General features: G+C 41.9%; 2 long non-coding RNA genes across 2 annotated transcripts; both read right to left on the bottom strand.

Annotated features, from left to right (window-relative positions):
- Positions 1-2,420: 2,420 nt before the first annotated feature.
- On the bottom strand, positions 2,421-3,958 carry LOC117558186. The gene is made up of 6 exons (XR_004570804.1): positions 3,902-3,958; positions 3,753-3,785; positions 3,565-3,651; positions 3,403-3,468; positions 2,686-2,743; positions 2,421-2,599 (listed from the first exon to the last, which is right to left on the bottom strand). It is a non-coding gene; the product is annotated as an uncharacterized LOC117558186 (long non-coding RNA).
- Positions 3,959-4,967: 1,009 nt separating this feature from the next.
- Positions 4,968-18,833, bottom strand: LOC117558187. Its single transcript, XR_004570805.1, has 4 exons — positions 18,687-18,833; positions 6,097-6,209; positions 5,308-5,447; positions 4,968-5,201 (listed from the first exon to the last, which is right to left on the bottom strand). It is a non-coding gene; the product is annotated as an uncharacterized LOC117558187 (long non-coding RNA).
- Positions 18,834-19,196: the final 363 nt, after the last annotated feature.

Here is a 19,196-nt window from a genome sequence, read left to right as displayed (position 1 = left end):
TCCGTGTGGGAACAATAACCGCAACTGTAGTTCCAAGTTTGAATTATGTCCCAGTGGTTAAATAGGTGGTCACCACACAAGCCCACCCAGAATTCAAACATGGCAAAAAAATATATATCCCCACGTCCGTGGAGGAAACACCACAAGGGCCGAGGAGGGTGGGGCCGCAGGTGAGGACCGGGCCATGGAACGGGCCACGAAAGGGGGCCGCAGGAGAGGGCAGGGGCCCTAACGAGGGCGAGGGCACCCACACCGGGGGCGGGCCGTCGTAAGGGGGCCGCAGTAGGTGTCGCGGAGAACCCAGCAGGAAAGAGCGCAACCCGGCCGCAGGCAGACGCACAACTGCGGCGGGCACGAAGTCCTCGGCAGGCGTCGAGGTATCCCCGGAAGAGAGGAGCAGTCCCCCCGGGAGGAAGGAGCGCAACCCGGCCGCAGGCAGACGTGCAACGGCGGCGGGCACGAAGTCCTCGGCAGGTGTCGAGGTATCCCCGGGAAGCAGGAGAGCAACCCGGCCGCAGGCAGACGTGCCGCGGCGGCGGGCATGAAGTCCTCAGCAGATGTCGAGGTATCCCCGGGAAGCAGGAGAGCAACCCGGCCGCAGGCAGACGTGCCGCGGCGGGCATGAAGTCCTCAGCAGGCGCTGAGGCATCCCCGGGAAGCAGGAGAGGCCAGACAGGGTCCCGGAGCGCGCCACCCATGGGCCGATGGAGCATGGGCGAGGGTTAGCCACGGACGTCTCCAATCAAACCCCGGCATTTCGAGAAAGGAACTCGAGTTCCTTTTGCCGTGTTCGGCTCCGTCCCGGAAACTTCTCAAGACGTATCAGGGTCACCAGTGTAGTGCCGAGAGATATGGAGTCAGAGGCGGTGCAAGGAAGGTGCAAGAATAGTGATTTATTCACAAGCTGCAAAGGACATGTTGTCGGGTCGCAGCCCGGGTCGACAAGAGAGAGCCAAGAGGGTACACACTATTTATAGGTAACCCATAACATTTCCGTGTGGGAACAATAACCGCAACTGTAGTTCCAAGTTTGAATTATGTCCCAGTGGTTAAATAGGTGGTCACCACAATATACAATTTAAAGTATGAGAGCACTCTCATAATAACGTAACACAATCAGAGACTGGATATATCCCCCCCTCTCTCTGGTCGCTGAAATGGGGAATTGAAATTACGGGCCAAAAGTTGTATTTACAAGTAGCCTATTAAAAGTAAGCAGAGGAAACCAAACCAACTGAGACCCGTCTGTCCGCCGCATTTACGCACTGTACAACACACACCTACACACTGTACAACACACACCTACACACTGTACCACACACACCTACAGCTCCTAAAGCATAAGCCGTTGTGTATTTTATTATGTGAAGCAATGGTCTTAGAAAAATATCGACTCTTTGTTTGTAGATATCTACTAAACTAAAGCAAATAAAGAGAGTAGGCCTGTTATACTGAGTGATATATATTATACACACTGCTCTACTTTCTGCATGGACCTTACAGCTGTTCTCTCTGGAAACATCGCGACGCGATGAAAGCAGTTTCTAAAATAATATCCAGGGGATGCATGCATAGCAGTCATTGGCTGAGATAAGTCCGGCCATGCGTCACGCCTCCACCGTTCCCGGAAATGCATCCGTGGAGGAACCATCAGTGTATCCTCGGTTATAGCTCCTCCAGAGAGCCTCCTCGACGCTCGATCCTCGGTGTGCATTTAGAGAAATTAGATGTCCTTCAAAATGGCGCACTGAAATTCATTTCCGGGTCACTACCGGAGGACCGAGGAGTCGAGGATTGGAAATTTGAGTATTGAGAAGCCTCTATAGCGTCAGAGTATTAACTATTTTAACATATTAATATAAATATATATACCTTTGAGACACGTGACGAGCTTCACAGTTCTGTTCTGTTAATCATAGCGTCAGAGTATTAACTATTTTAACATATTAATATAATGATACCAATGATGATGGCGAGTGATCTGTCGCCATGGCAACGGCATTTAAAAATGTAAAACTCAAATTAAACACATTAACAGCCTTCAAAGCATATTTTAATGTCTATTTGCATGTTAATTGCATCAATTATTTCAGTTATGACTTCAAGAAAGGGCCTTCATTTGTTTTTTAACTTTTTAATTTGATATTAATTTCAGAGCCAATATTGTATATTTACTCACTTTTTACTGAAAAACATGTGATATAAATGAAATCATATCACATTATTTCCTACCAGTATTTAAAAACATATATTAAAAAAGTGCCATCGTATTGACAAATTGATAGAATTGACAGGATAATATCAATGGTAATATAATACTGTGTGAACAGAGCCATTCCGCATGTACTTCTACTTTTGATACTTCGAGTACATTTAGCTGATAATACTTATACTCTTTTACTTAAGAAACACTTTGAATTCAGGACTTTCAATGTTATTGAACACAGAAAGCAACAGACAAGACAGGACAAAATAATACACAGACAGATCATGACAACTAATACATTTTGAGGCATTAGTGAACCCCCCAGCAGCGCTCACTCATGACGCATTCAAATTATGGCCTGCTTCTTTTGTGGAACCTCACAACCTCTTCATCCTGAAATATATTTGACAAAGACAGGTTACATGTTTAACACTCACACTGGTTCAAGACTTTATCATTTGTGATTCAACAACTTCTACCTGCATTGCCTTTTCCTCCCGTCGCCTCTTGCAGTCTTGCGACCTCTGTTGTTCAGACCTTGGTGAATGAAAGACAAACATTAATTTGTAATGGCACAAGATCTGAGCAAGGTTTCTGTGAAACAATGCATGTGAAAGTTAAGAATAAGTACAATTTAATTCAACTTTATAAGTACTCGAAAATCAGGCAGAAAATCTTTGAACACTGTTGGAACAGGAACAAACTTGAACTTCCAAAAAAAAAGTCATTAAGGGGTCAAACAGAACAGCCCCGCTGTCAAGTGGCATCTATGGTTCTGTTCAATGCCTTTTATTAAATACAATGTATCCCATGTTAGTTCAAATAAAACAGAGCCATAGATTAAAAAAAGATAGACAAGTGGTCTAAAACAGAACTACCACTGTCCGGATGTGATGTAACTGTGCGCCAAAAAAACCTGAATGGTTTGGTGCGACTATCATCTCTCCAGCCAGTTCCACGGAGGGGATCTAGAAAGAAAATCTCCCTAGCTTGTGGCCTCAGTATCTGTTAATATCACATGTTCCAATATCAACAGGTATACTTTGACATGCAAACGTTATATTATAAAGTTGTAGGATCTGTATTATACAACTAAATGAAGCGTTGAATTGAAAGATAGAAACACTATTTGCGGCATGGCAAACTTCATTGTACAGTAAACAAACAATAGCAAAGACAGAGCTACATGTACTTACACAGAGTGTCCAGTGTCCAGGTTCCCACACTGGAAGGAGAAGCCATTGGAGGTTTGCTGCATTTTGCTGGAAAAGCAAAAAAACAGTTGTGTTGATGTGACTACAGTAATGAGTTGGTACAAGAACATGGAGCAGCAACATGGATAATCATGATCAAAATACCGGCAGGTGTTGCATCGGATTCAGCGAAGATGGTGGAAACCAGGCAGCTATAACATGGCTGTTGGCAGCAAACACACCATCTACTCTCTGTAACAGATGTAGTTTCATAATGTAATATCTTATAATTGTTTGGTATAATATAGTATGTTTTATACATATATTTACATATTTTAGAACAACTTCAATACCTTCTCAATAACTTTAAGACAGCTGTTCAGGATCTGGCAGAATACAAACACACAGTCAGTAAAATACAGAGTACATGAAACATGCCAACAATTAAAACAAAATCAGTTAGAAAAAGTAAAGAAACAAAGAGCGTGATCACTCTGATTACCATCAGCTGGGCAGGTGCTGCAGTGAGATGGTGAGATGGTGGAGGGAGCTGGGCAGGTGCTGCAGTGAGCAGGTGAGATGGTGGGGGGGAGCTGGGCAGGTGCTGCAGTGAGCAGGTGAGATGGTGGGGGGAGCTGGGCAGGTGCTGCAGTGAGCGGGTGAGATGGTGGGGGGAGCTGGGCAGGTGCTGCAGTCAGCAGGTGAGATGGTGGAGGGAGCTGGGCAGGTGCTGCAGTGAGATGGTGAGATGGTGGGGGGAGCTGGGCAGGTGCTGCAGTGAGCAGGTGAGATGGTGGAGGGAGCTGGGCAGGTGCTGCAGTGAGCGGGTGAGATGGTGGGGGGGAGCTGGGCAGGTGCTGCAGTCAGCAGGTGAGATGGTGGAGGGAGCTGGGCAGGTGCTGCAGTGAGCAGGTGAGATGGTGGGGGAGCTGGGCAGGTGCTGGAGTGAGCAGGTGAGATGGTGGAGGGAGCTGGGCAGGTGCTGGAGTGAGCAGGTGAGATGGTGGGGGAGCTGGGCAGGTGCTGGAGTGAGCAGGTGAGATGGTGGAGGGAGCTGGGCAGGTGCTGGAGTGAGCAGGTGAGATGGTGGAGGGAGCTGGGCAGGTGCTGCAGTGAGCAGGTGAGATGGTGGAGGGAGCTGGGCAGGTGCTGCAGTGAGCAGGTGAGATGGTGGGGGGAGCTGGGCAGGTGCTGCAGTGAGCAGGTGAGATGGTGGGGGAGCTGGGCAGGTGCTGGAGTGAGCAGGTGAGATGGTGGAGGGAGCTGGGCAGGTGCTGGAGTGAGCAGGTGAGATGGTGGGGGGAGCTGGGCAGGTGCTGGAGTGAGCAGGTGAGATGGTGGAGGGAGCTGGGCAGGTGCTGGAGTGAGCAGGTGAGATGGTGGGGTGAGCTGGGCAGGTGCTGCAGTGAGCAGGTGAGATGGTGGGGGGAGCTGGGCAGGTGCTGGAGTGAGCAGGTGAGATGGTGGGGGGAGCTGGGCAGGTGCTGGAGTGAGCAGGTGAGATGGTGGGGTGAGCTGGGCAGGTGCTGCAGTGAGCAGGTGAGATGGTGGGGTGAGCTGGGCAGGTGCTGCAGTGAGCAGGTGAGATGGTGGGGGGAGCTGGGCAGGTGCTGCAGTGAGCAGGTGAGATGGTGGGGTGAGCTGGGCAGGTGCTGTTAGTCGCCCTACAGTCACAGCATTTGGCTCATGTGAATAGACATGCCGTAAAAAATGGCCCCTATTAATTATGGTCTGTGAGCAATAAAGACAATGAAAATGGCTTGCTGTTCTGCAGCTTAAGCCACACTTAACAATTGTGAACTCTGAAAACAAGAAACAATAGTAAAGTCAATAAGCTTGAAGACATTAAGCTCTCATTGTAAATAATGTGAAAATACAGACAGCACTAAAAAGAGCAATTTATTATACCTCTGTGCCTCACAGAAGAATGGCTTTTGGCATGGTATTCCACCTGAAGCCTCTGACCCTGGTATTGGCAGAACGGGCAGTGATAACTGCGAGAATTACAAATATATACTTTTGGGCTCCCATCATGGTGTGATGTGTTTCTGGTCAAAGAAAATAAACACAAACAAAATGGTTAGGCAATAGGCAGGAATAAAATAAGCTGCATATACATTTATTTTGTAAAAATCGAATTGAAATATAGTTTATGCATAGTTTTTTCAGGACTTTGCTTATACAGCCATCCTACTATTACATAGTATAGTTATTAGTTCTCAAGTAGTGCAAAAATAATATAATGACTTTCCTAAAGTTTTTCAGGGATACGACCATACTTGCCAACCTTGAGACCTCAGAAAACGGGAGCATTTTAAGACTTTGAGTTGCGTGCGCTGCTAAAGTGACGTGCTACCATGGAAACCAAACAATGGTGTAGCTGTATTAAAGAGTCCTGAGTAAATCTGATTTTGTCAGAAATCGGGAGAAATGCGGGAGAAATATGACCATGGGAGGAAACCGGGAGAGGGTAATGAAATCGGGAGTCTCCCGCGAAAATCGGGAGGGTTGGCAAGTATGGAGACGACAGCAAATAAGTGAGACTTAAAATAATATAAAGACTTTCCTAAAATTTTCAGGACTTTGCTTATACAGCAATCCTACTATTTTGAAGCAACACAAATGTAGTTTTACTTTCAATCAACACATTTTAAACCGCAGCAAAAACAAATAGTTAATTTATTCAGGGATACTTACCTCCATCGTGACAGAACTGCTACCACGGAAACAGGATGTCACGTGCCTCAAAGGTTGAGAAGGAGGGGCCGTTAGTCACGTGCCAGGAGGGGCTTAGGTTGAGAAGGAGGGGCCTAGGTTGAGAAGGAGGCGCCGTTAGTCACGTGCCTCAAAGGTTGAGAAGGAGGGGCTTGAGGTACTGCGCACTGCAGTGAGGGGTACTCAGGGTTCATACACTTTTTCACCAATAATTTTCAATGACTTTTACAAGACTTTTCAATGACCTTTACTTAATTTTCCATGACCAAAAAAAAATGACCACTGAAAATGGTTTATTTGAACATGGAACAGGAAAATAAGGTCTGCATATGAAATATGTTGTGCCTATCTAAATCAAATCAAATAGTAGGCTTACTAGCTTCTACACGCTAAAGCAACTGTAGTCAGGGAGGCAAACGCATCAAGTATGAAAAAGGTGACAAGGACCCGAGCCCCCGACCCCACGGAATATCGGCTTTAAAATGAGGAATAACAGAGGATTTTAGCAATCAGAACAACTAAAGCAGCAGTGTCAATAATAACAGAAACGTTAAAGAGTCACATCTAATAGAAATATATAAAAGCATTTATTTTAATTGTGTAGCAGTCAGTTTATAATTTTGGCAGCACTGTTGAGCATTTTGAAAATGTATTTTCATGCCTCTGTGCAAGGCTTAGTCTTTCTATCTGTATAGCCACTGGTGTAAAGTAACTAAGTTCATAAACTCAACAAGTACTATACTTGGGTACAATTTTGAGATACTTGTACTTTATTTAAGTATTTCAATGTTTTGCTACTGTGTACTTCTACTCCACTACAGTTCAGAGGTAAATGGTGTACTTTTCCTCCACTACATGTATTTAATACCTTTAGGTACTTCACAGATCTGGATGAATGATGGTAAATATAATCAAGTGTTGAATCAGACTTTAGTTCCACCTGGAGTAAATCCACAAGCTACCCTGCAGTATACAAAGTCATTCAAACTAGCTGCACCTTTACCAGCTTTGAGAACACTTTCATGATCAATCATTATAAAACATATCATATATATTATTCTGAAATGGACCAATCTGCACAACGACTACTTTTACTGTCGCTACTTTCACTATATTTTGATGAGAATACTTTTCTACTTTTACTTGAGGAACATTTTGAATGCAGGACTTTTACTGTAACAGACACTCTGGTACTTCTACTTTTACTCAAGTACAAGATCTGAGTAGGCCTACTATACTTTAATTAAGTACAATATCTGAGTACTTCTACTAAAGTACAAGATCTGAGTACTTCTACTTTTACTCAAGTACAAGATCTGAGTACAATACTTTTATTAAACTACAAGATAAGATCTGAGTAGGCTACTTCTACTAAAGTACAAGATCTGAGTACTTCTACTTTTACTCAAGTACAAGATCTGAGTACTATACTTTAATTAAGTACAAGATCTGAGTACTTCTACTAAAGAACAAGATCTGAGTACTTCTACTAAAGTACAAGATCTGAGTACTTCTACTAAAGTACAAGATCTGAGTACTTCTACTAAAGTACAAGATCTGAGTACTTCTACTAAAGTACAAGATCTGAGTACTTCTAATTTTACTCAAGTACAAGATCTGAGTACTTCTACTAAAGAACAAGTTCTGAGTACTTCTACTAAAGAACAAGATCTGAGTACTTCTACTAAAGAACAAGATCTGAGTACTTCTACTAAAGTATAAGATCTGAGTACTTCTAATTTTACTCAAGTACAAGATCCATACTTATACCACCTGTTTATAGCCTATGAACAAAACTATTAGAAAACGAAGGCTAAAGCTAACGTTAGCAGATAGTGACAATGTATGCTAGCTAGCTAGCTCAACGATTCCTTAAATGATATTGCGACAGAAAAACGTTTCAGTTCACATCTATGGAAGCAAACAAGAGACAGAAGTATTTGAATTTTATTAGACACCGAATTTATAGCATTGAAAATAATTACTTTGAAAATCATGAATCTGAATTTTTTTTGCTCCGAATTTACCTATGTGAAATAAAATTGTAAAAATTCAAGTTAAAAAAATTCGAATGTTCAAATTCAGATCCCAAAAATTCAAGTGAAAAAAATTCGACATCAAATATTTCGGTGTTTAAAATTCGATGTAAAAAAATTCGGTGTGTAAAATTCGACGTCAAAAATTGCGATGCAGCCTCATCCGGGCTACTCAGACAGGATAAGCAATCGAGCCCTAATGCAATCAAACCGACTTCTGGCCTATCAGAGCCAAGCGGCAAACCCCGGGACAGTGCGGTGAAGCCCAATGCTGCAAACTGTAGGCGATGGATGCAGATGGGAGCAATTCCCGTAGACCCTTTGTTAAAATGTCCAACTTAACATCAGAAAATGAACATGTTTCTAGCCTGGATCTACAAGCTTATCTTTCTTACAGTGCAGACGCTTTTCTGCTTGCTCTTGCCTCTGCTTACTTTTTATGCTGATTTTCCTATTCTTATTCTCTGAAAACTTCGAGCAGCGGCTCCTGGACATTAACTTATCACTGGGACAGTTCATCTTCGTAAATAGACGGAGGGTTTCAGCCATATTTCAACATTTTTACGACGACGTCAGTCTTACAATAGCGTGGCCTAGCAACAGCTAAAGCCTGGTAGGCTACTGCTATTTAGCTTAAGCTAGTTGGTAGCAAAATGCCTCCGTTCTCTACAGATGACTTCCAGAAACTTATACAGAAGATGGCTGTGTTGGAAATGAAAATGCAACGGTTGGAAGTTAACGTGGAAGTGAATGGACTATGTCGTGGGAATGACACGACTTTACCAGTGTTGCAAAGTAATGGAGAAGGGTATGCTAACTCACAGCTAGTTAGCAGCTACAAAGATTCCAAGGAACAGGAGGGCTGTGTACCGGGTAATAAATCTACAAGTGGTAGTCCTCCCTGGAACTCTCTGGGTGCAAAGCCTAAGAGTAAATCACTTCCATGGGATTTGGGAGGACGGATAACAGGCAGAGCCCAGAGCTCCGAAATCTGTGATGCGACCGGCTGGCCTGCATTGTTATCACCCAGGAAGAGCGCCTCTTCAACCCCTATTCATACTAGGAAACAGCCGTGGACAGCTGCTAAAGGGAGAATTACAAACAATCCTAAACCACCAAGTGTGCCAATCCAGAACAGATACGCTCCGCTGACCGAGAACCGGAGATCTGATGACCTGGATAACCTGTCCTCTTCACGCAGCAGGGTAAGGACCAATAGCTACTCTAAAAGTAAAAGGCTAGAGGGAAAGCTAACGACTGGGCCTGAAACTCTGATTGTGGGTGACTCTGCTGTAAGAGATGTAAAAGGTCTGTGTAATAAGAACAACACCAAAGTACTCTGTTTTCCCAAGGATGTGGTCTCTGACTTGGCTGAGAAGATCCTGCATATTGGGGCTGAACATCCGACTGTGAAGAATGTGGTACTGCACATTGGAACAAATGATGTTGTGAAACAACAGTCAGAAGTGCTGAAAGAAGACTTTAAATGTTTGTTGGAAACTGCCAGCTCTCTAAATGCAGAGGTGTTCATCAGTGGCCCTCTACCGCCAGTCAGAAGAGGAGTGGAGAGATTCAGCAGATTGTTTGCACTGAACACCTGGCTTTCAACGGCCTGTACTGACCATTCTGTTCATTTTATTGACAATTTTAACTTTTTCTGGGATCGCAGACATATTTTCAAGGCAAATGGAGTTTGCCTGAACAAGTCAGGAGTGAAATTGTTTATCTCTAACATATTCAACTGCCTGCGTCATCAATCTGTTCCCTCTGCCAAGGACAAGCGGCAGGAGGAATCAAAACACGAGAAAGACACAACACATCACGCAGAAAACCCTGAAGAATTATCACTGCACCCGCCTGAGGAATGTTCTGATTATGGGAGACATATGAGACACATGGAGGAGTCTCCACTGCCCCCCCCCCCTGTCAACGCCTTTGAGGATACTCCGTTCACCCTTTCACCCTCGCCCACCCTCCTGGAGATCGATGAACACACAAAGGAGATACAGAGGGTTGGCACCGATTCCTTCCTGGAGTTCAAAGACCAAACGAAGGCGATACGCAGGGCTGGCACCATGTCCTTTACCCCCGCTCCTCAACGACGCCCACCAAAATCACCGCGGAGACGCGCACCATCTCCCCCGTCCTCCTCACCGCGCCTACGTCAACCACCTCCCCCCCCTGGCAGTATGTCCTCTACCCCCGCACCATCTAGCCCGTCTCCATCACCGTGCCTACGTCGACCACCTCCCCTCCCTTCGAGGGGGCTTCTGCAGTCTCCGAAGCCTGATAAGGATGTGTGTGTACAAAACACAACAAACTCTTACTGATATGTGATGGGTCCAGGCTCAAGGGCGTATGGCACTCTCAACTCTTTCAAGGACATGTCGGGGCCCTGCCTGCCAGTAGCTTTGCCGATATCTGTGTTGATAGGTAATAGATTAAGAGCGGTGAATCATAGAAACAGGAAGCGCTCAAACGTTTGTGTGAGTGTATCTAATTTAGCAGTGATTCCATGTCAGCCACAGCTTGTTACAAAAAACATGACTGATAGTGTGTTTAACAAACTTAAACTAGCTTTATTAAATGTCAGGTCTTTGGCAGGAAAAACATTTTTAATCAATGATTTTATCACTGAGCACAATCTCGATTTTATGTTTTTAACAGAAACTTGGATTGAACAAAATAACAGTGCAGCTGTTCTTATCGAATCAACCCCTCCCAACTTTAGTTTTATGAGTCAGGAAATAATGCATAAGAAAGGGGGTGGAGTTGCTATTCTGTTCAATGATGCCCTTCAATGCAGGAAGACATCTTATGGAAACTTTGATTCTTTTGAATATGTGGCCCTCCGGCTGAAATGCTCCTCTCGAGCTCTGTTCCTAAATATCTATAGACCACCCAAATACTGTGCAAGCTTTTTTGATGACTTTACTGAACTGCTGTCTATAGTGTGTATTGACTTTGACCGTCTAGTCATTGTTGGTGATTTTAACATCAATGTTGACAACCCCCAGGACAGAGGGGCTAAAGAACTGTTTTGTGTTCTTGATAACTATGGACTGACTCAGCATGTGACGGAGCCCACGCACAATAAGTATCACACTCTGGACTTAATTATCTCAAAGGGTCTGAATATCTCTAAGGTTGTGGTGACTGATGTTGCACTCTCTGACCATTCCTGTGTTTTCTTTGAGAGCTCTATTTCTGTTCACAAAAATGTTCAAAAGGAGATAACCACAAAGCGATATTTAACTGAAAACACTAGGGAAATGTTTACTCAGAATTTCTCTTCCACACTTGCCCCTGCCAACATCTCAGTAAATGAGCTAGTAGATCATTTTAATTCAAAAATTAAAAATGTTATAGATGCCATTGCTCCAACTAAGGTAAAGGAAGTGTCTGGCAAGAAAATATCTCCATGGCCATGACCGTGAAAACAGAAAAAAGAGAATGTCGAAAAGCTGAACGCAGGTGGCGAAAAACAAATCTCCAGGTTCACTTTGAAATCTATAAAGAGAGACTTGGCCTCTATAATTTGGAATTGAAAAACGCACGACAATCGTTCTTCTCTGACATCATTACCAAAAACAAAAACAACGCACGTGCCTTGTTTGCTACCGTCGACAGACTAACTAACCCCCCAGTGTCAGTAGCCTCTGAATTTCTATCCACCAGGGCGTGCAATGATTTTGCCTCCTTTTTCACTGACAAAATTCAGAAAATCAGACAAGCAGTCAGTGCCTCTGCATCAGGAACAGCAAATGTGTTGTCCCTATCTCCACTTAACATCAATTCAGACATCATGACACAATTCCATCAGATTAATGATAAAAACCTAGAGGACATTATTCAACTTCTGAAATCCTCCTCCTGCTGCCTTGATATTATTCCAACAGGATTTTTCAAAGATGTTTTGCCTTGCATGGCCTCAGATCTACTTCATATAGTAAACAAATCTCTTCACTCAGGTATTTTTCCACAGGCCCTGAAAACTGCAGTCATTAAACCGCTCTTAAAAAAGAATAATCTAGATGCTTCAGTAATGAACAATTACAGGCCCATATCAAACCTCCCATTTCTAGGTAAAATCATTGAAAAAGTTGTTTTTCAACAGTTGAGTAATTTCTTGCATTTAAATGACTGTTTTGATGTGTTCCAGTCAGGCTTTCGTCCAAACCACAGCACTGAGACTGCTCTTGTAAAGGTCTTTAATGACATCCACTTAAACACAGACAGTGGCAGAACTTCAGTGTTAGTATTATTAGATCTCAGTGCTGCGTTTGACACTGTTGACCACAGCATATTACTAGACCGACTGGAGAACTGGGTGGGACTTTCGGAAACAGTTCTGAATTGGTTTGAATCCTACTTAAAGGACAGAAACAACTTTGTTTCTATAGGTAAATACACATCTGAGTTGACAAATATGACATGTGGGGTTCCTCAAGGCTCCATCTTGGGGCCTCTTCTCTTTAACATCTACATGCTACCACTGGCTCAGATAATGAAGAACAACAAAATAAGTTACCATAGCTATGCAGATGACACACAAATTTACGTAACAATTTCACCAGGAGACTATGCTCCAATTCAAACACTGAGTAAGTGCATTGAACAAATCAATGACTGGATGTGTCAGAACTTTCTCCAATTAAACAAAGATAAAACTGAGGTAATGGTTTTTGGAGCCAAGGCAGAACGTATAAAAGTTAGCACTGAGCTTCAGTGTGCAATGTTCAAAACAACAGATAAAGCCAGAAATCTAGGTGTAGTCATGGACTCTGACCTGAGTTTCAACAGTCACATTAAAACTGTTACTAAATCAGCCTACTATCACCTAAAGAATATATCTAGGATTAAAAGACTAATGTCACAGCAGGATTTGGAAAAACTTGTCCATGCTTTTATCTTCAGTAGACTGGACTACTGCAATGGTGTCTTTACAGGTCTCACTAAAAAATCTATTAGGAAGCTGCAGCTAATTCAGAACGCTGCTGCTCGAGTCCTCACTAACACTAAGAAAGTGGATCACATCACTCCAGTTCTGAAGTCTTTACACTGGCTTCCTGTGTGTCAAAGAATAGATTTCAAAATACTGCTGCTGGTTTATAAAGCACTGAATGGTTTAGGCCCAAAATACATTTCTGACCTCCTGCTAAATTATGAACCATCCAGATCTCTCAGGTCTTCAGGGACTGGTCAGCTTTCTGTCCCCAGAGTCAGAACTAAACATGGTAAAGCAGCGTTCAGTTATTATGCTCCAAATATCTGGAACAAACTCCCAGAAACCTGCAGGTCCGCTGCAACTCTGACTACTTTAAATCCAGGCTGAAGACTTTTCTTTTTGTCGCTGCTTTTAATTGAACTATTCATATCTTAGACTGCACTGTAACTTTTATCCATGTACTTTTTCTTTTAATGTTTATTTTATTAGCTTTTCTTTTTAATGACTGATTTTAAATGCCATTTTCTTAATCTCTTTCATTTTTTGTAAAGCACTTTGAATTGCCTTGTGTTGAAAAGTGCTATATAAATAAACTTGCCTTGCCTTGCCTTGCCTTACAAAAACATATTCTGTATATAGTTAGATTCCCCCTTCATGACAACGGGACTGCTGCTCCTAGCTCCTCTCTGCTAGCTCCGTTAGCTCCGTGATGCTACAGCGGCTCAGCTCATGAGGAGAACACTACTTGAACTCGGCCGTGTTTGTTGTGTTGGCTCCTGGTGGACTATTCGTCATGCAAATATAGGATTTATCTGCGGTTGAAACAGACCGTCCATTAATGCAGTTTCTTCGGTAAGTCAACCCTGCGTACTTTATGTTATGTTACTGGTGTTTTTATTAAGCTAACGTTAATGAATGTTTAGAGTTGGGGTAGCATTTGAGCAATCGTAGCTCCATCTGTGCTAACGATGCTATGCGTAGCATCCAAGAGTGTAAAACATTAAGTGGGATGCTACTGTCTACCAAAAGGCTTCTGTGCGAGGTTGCTAAAATAAGGTCATCCTTGTACGTTAGATAGTTAGTTTGCTATTTAGGTTACTGTATGCATTGTTAAGGTTCATTTAAATTCGCTATGCTCTACTATAGCATACAATAGACTAGCTAACGTCAACGTATTGTTGAAGAGAGGCTTAGTGTATATTAAATCAACCTCACAATGAAATGTGTGTATCTTTAAAATATGAACGTCACATTTCAAGATGGTCCAGAAATAACGCTCCCTTAGATATTGTAATATGGTTTGTTGAACTGGAGTTATTTATTGCAGCTAACCGCCTATCCGACGAACGACCCAAACAGTGTTGTTTTTAATATTATTACCAATGCCTCTTTTAATTGTATTATCATCACACTTGAGAAACAGCCTTATCGTGGCTGTAGAACGGAACATGTAACTTAATTCCTGCATTTAAGGATGATGAATAGCGTAGTCAATGCTTTAGTGACAAGGACATGATTTGTTTAAATATGATATATGACGTTATCTGTGACTTCAGTGGAAATTAAGCTTATCCATTGCATTGCATTTGTTCAATAGGGTTGTGTGTTACCCTTACGTGTGTGATACATATGAATATGGCATTTGAAAACAAATTAATTTGACTGACTCATGAAAACCTCATCCAAAGTAACAGTAAAATAAAAAGGACCTACACAATAATACTCAAACTGATACAGTATAAGGACTGTGATATCCAGCCATTTCTGAAGTATAACAATAAGATTATGACCTGTTTTTAAAAGAAGATAACAAGTTGTTTGCATGTAAAGAAGTCTGTAACTTTACATCTGTTTGTTCAAAGTGTCCTCAAGGTGATCCAGACAGGCTGGACCAGAGGAGGAGAGACAGATCTGGACTCCTAGCAGCAGAGAACTTCAGCACAGATTTCAAGGTACACCTTTTCATACTTTACAAAGAATGCATAAAGTAATGACTCCAATAGACTGATATACATGCCATTAAACATGAATAAATACTAGATCACCTACACATCAGTGATGTTGAGTGGACTTTATTAGCAAAAGGTTACATTTACATTTTACCAAGCAACATCACATAGTGAGAGCTGCCACCCTTTGTCTTTCAGTGAGACAACCGGACAGAGCAAGCTTCCACAGTTGCACTAAGTTTTGATAACAGTTAAATATTATTTTAATAATACATTTATTTCAATGTTGATGAATTTAGAACGGTTTATTCATAATCTGATTATCTTTGCAGTACACTGTTGGATTTAAAAAACACATTCAAATAAAAAAATCATTATATTTATGAACAAACAAACCTCTTTCTTAAATAACACACTTGCTCTGCAATAATATGTTTTTTGATATTTCTGTTAGGAAAGGACATGCCTGAGAGACAGGACTGCTTCACCATGTTCTCTTTCTCTGAGGGTCCAGAAGAACATCCAAGAGGGAAAGGAGAAGCTGATGTGATGAGATTTAAGAGCAGTACAGGACATTCACTAAGAGACACTTGTATTGTAACACAAAGACCTGCACACTGACTAGTTTTGTAGTCTAACAGGAACTTCATTTGTGTTGTTTTGTGTTTTACGTTGCACCTCAGAGACAGTGTGATTGTCAGGCCTATAAAGTTTGGCAAAAAAAAAAGTCAGCTGATCAAATGCATTTGCCTCACTTTATGAGCTTCACATCCCTTGTGCCTTGTGCCGCCGAGTTTGGAACGTCATAAATAAATGGTACCAATCTTCAGTCAGATGTGAATGTGTAATCTAACATTTTCAGTAAGAATAACGGACAAAAGGAGTGCAAATACAATTTATTGAAATGTGAACTAAAAGTTATCAAGCATGAACCATCACCATTTTTTTTTTAAAATAAAAACGAAATAATATACATAAGTTACACTCAATGTTAATCTGTTAATTGACAGGCTAGGCCTGTGCAGGTGGTAACAGCTATGCCCAGCATGGGCTAAGTTCTGTAGGTGGTGCAGGTCCTCCTCCATCAGGTCTGGTCCTCCTCCCTCAGGCCTGCAGGGTCGTTCCCTGCGAGGAGGACTCCTCGCAGGGAAAGACCCTCAGCCCTCTCCGGTCAAAGCAACAGACAGGACGTTCATAAAGCTGAGGTTTCCCCCAAAGTCTCTAATCATCCATCCTGTGAATATGAGAGGGAAACAAATAGTGTAATAGATGCTTTGGACAATAAGAAATATAAAGTTAACTGTTGAGTTGCTCAGTTTTTTAGATTGACAGGGTTTAATAACACAAACAAAAGGAGAGAAATAAAGATTGGTCTTTCAATAAATTGTGTTGATTTTGTCTTTTGAATTGTTTGTCTGAAGTCAAGTAGCTAGAACTGTTACTTATAGTTTGAATGATACAGTCTGGTTATAATGTGTGGAGGAGGCATCACAGGTAAGAGCACCATTTGTTGTGTTCCATCCACAACACATTGATGTGTGTGTATTTATTTATCTACTATTTCTTGAATCATTACTGTCAGTCCAAAACAAGAGATTTTGTTTTGGTAACATTTAAAAAAAAAAACATTATCTCTTTTCCACTACACTATCTTGAATACTTTAGTTTTTACGTCACTACATTTATCTAACAGCTTTAACATTGTAAAGGTGTCACTTCGGACTCTGGGTAATTATGACAGCATGTCCTACTCAGAGCCCTAGAGTCTCCAGGGCTCTGGTCCTACTATTTTGAGAGTTTGAACAAACCAGACCTTCATCTATTAATGTAGAAAATAGTCGGCACATTACACCATTATGAAAGTAATAATTAGTTGGCTCATTGTTCAAATGAGCTCCAACTACAACAGTTAAGTCAACTCGTGCATCGGTAATAACAATAAATCAAATGATATAATATAATAGTATAACTTGTGTCTACTTTAAATACTCTAACAACACTTTCCTAATTATACTAGCATACTTTTACTAAAGTAACATTAACATGTTTAAATGCAGGGCTTTTGTAAGAGAGTATTTCGTATAGTGTAGCATGGTCTACTTGACTTATCTAACCGAAGTGATCGTTACGTTACTTTGCAAACCGTCCCCCCCCCCCCCCCACACACACAAAGGACAGGGTAACGTTGTGATTCACTTCAGTTAATGATAACTACGGAGCTTGCTAACAGCAAGGCACAAGGCTACTTCACTCATTTAGCTAATGTAAGATACAAATGCTGTCGAGCCCTCACTGCTTGTAAGATAAAGAGCACAAACTGACTGCTTACCCGAGCGGCGAGCCCCGCTGTTCTCCGTCATTTTTCTCCCGGGTTGTTGTGATCACATGACTGACAAAGCCGTGCTCTGATAGGCCAAGTCGGTTTGATTGCATTAGGGCTCGATTGCTTATCCTGTCTGAGTAGCCCGGATGAGGCTGCATCGCAATTTTTGACGTCGAATTTTACACACCGAATTTTTTTACATCGAATTTTAAACACCGAAATATTTGACGTCGAATTTTTTTCACTTGAATTTTTGGAATCTGAATTTGAACATTCGAATTTTTTTAACTTGAATTTTTACATTTTTATTTCACATAGATAAATTCGGAGCAAAAAAAATTCAGATTCATGATTTTCAAAGTAATTATTTTCAATGCTATAAATTCGGTGTCTAATACAATTCAAATACTTCTGTCTCTTGTTTGCTTCCATACACATCACGCTCTGCCGCTCTGCTCTGAACGGCCCGTTCTAACAGCTGTTCACCAGCAGTGAAGTCTGTGCCACAGTGACTCTGCACAGTTAACGAACTCACCGTAGATAGTGTAGCTGACCCGGAGCAGCAGAGTTCAGCCGACAGGCGGGAAGACTCGAGCATACAGCTCGCGCTTCATATATAAAAAAAAATAACACCATGCGCGTCATGATGTGCCATCAATTTGAGACCGCAGATTATTTCGGCAATTAGATAAAATGTAAATTATATTTGACGCAACTTTAGTTACATTTCCATGACTTTTCCAAAACGTTGGGAAAAATATTGTTTTCCATAACTTTTCCAGGGCCTGGAATTTGCATTTTGAATTTCCATGACTTTTCCAGGTTTTCAATGACCGTACGAACCCTGGGTACTACCAAATGGCAGGCACACATAAATAAATTAAATGTCTCCGTTGTGGGACAAATAAAGGATTATCTCATGCATCTACACATGTAACCTTACTTATACACGCCAAAATAACGTTTACACATAAATAAAGTTTATCACAGACACACATGTAAATAAGTCTATGACAAAGTCTCATCTGTACAGAACAGTATGATCAAATAAAATACATGTCTATAAATGTCTCCGTTGTGGGACGAATAAAGGATTATTTTTATTCATCTACACACGTAACCTTACTTATAAATGCCAAAATAACGTTTACACATAAATAACATTTACACCGAGTAAACGTTTACTAATCAAGAGTCTATTTTGTCCCGAGAAAAAGTTCATGAGGGGAAAATAAAAAGGTTGATAAATCCATTGTTCATTTTCGCGGTACTCCTCACAAAATGGCAAATGCACTACAAGTTATATTTACACTTACCCATCCTCAAATGGATCCCTGCTGTCCCTGTATTCTTCTTCCTCAGAAGAGTCGAAGCCTACAGGTTCTAATGAGCCATCTTCTTCACTGCCGGTCGCGAAAATAAAATCCAGCGCGTCCGCAACGGTAAAGTTCCTTCAAGCCATTTTCTCTATCTTCTTCACAGACTAAAAGACTGAAACTGATCGGAGACACCTGTTATATGTTTTTTTATTGGTGGGTAGGTCCTTAGATTTCTAGAGTATCCATTGGTCATTTCAGACCGACATGGCTGCCGGCCGGCCGAGATGTCCTTGACTGACACACAAATCCACCAATCACACACAGTGTAACGCCGAATCAAGCTGCTTTGAGCGGCAATATTGGCTGCTGTGCCCTGGGTACAGTCTCACAGGAGATACTCTTGAAAAGCTACGATTCTAGCGATTCCGCAGATATCTGAATCATATTTCTACTCCTTACAAGTGAAAATCTATGATTAAATACGTAAATAAATGTGCACACTCCACC

This window comes from Gymnodraco acuticeps, unplaced genomic scaffold (genome assembly GCF_902827175.1).
Source record: "Gymnodraco acuticeps unplaced genomic scaffold, fGymAcu1.1, whole genome shotgun sequence".
Classification (NCBI taxonomy): domain Eukaryota; kingdom Metazoa; phylum Chordata; class Actinopteri; order Perciformes; family Bathydraconidae; genus Gymnodraco; species Gymnodraco acuticeps.
Note: the sequence above shows the minus strand (reverse complement) of the source record. Positions and strands in the feature narration are given on the sequence as shown.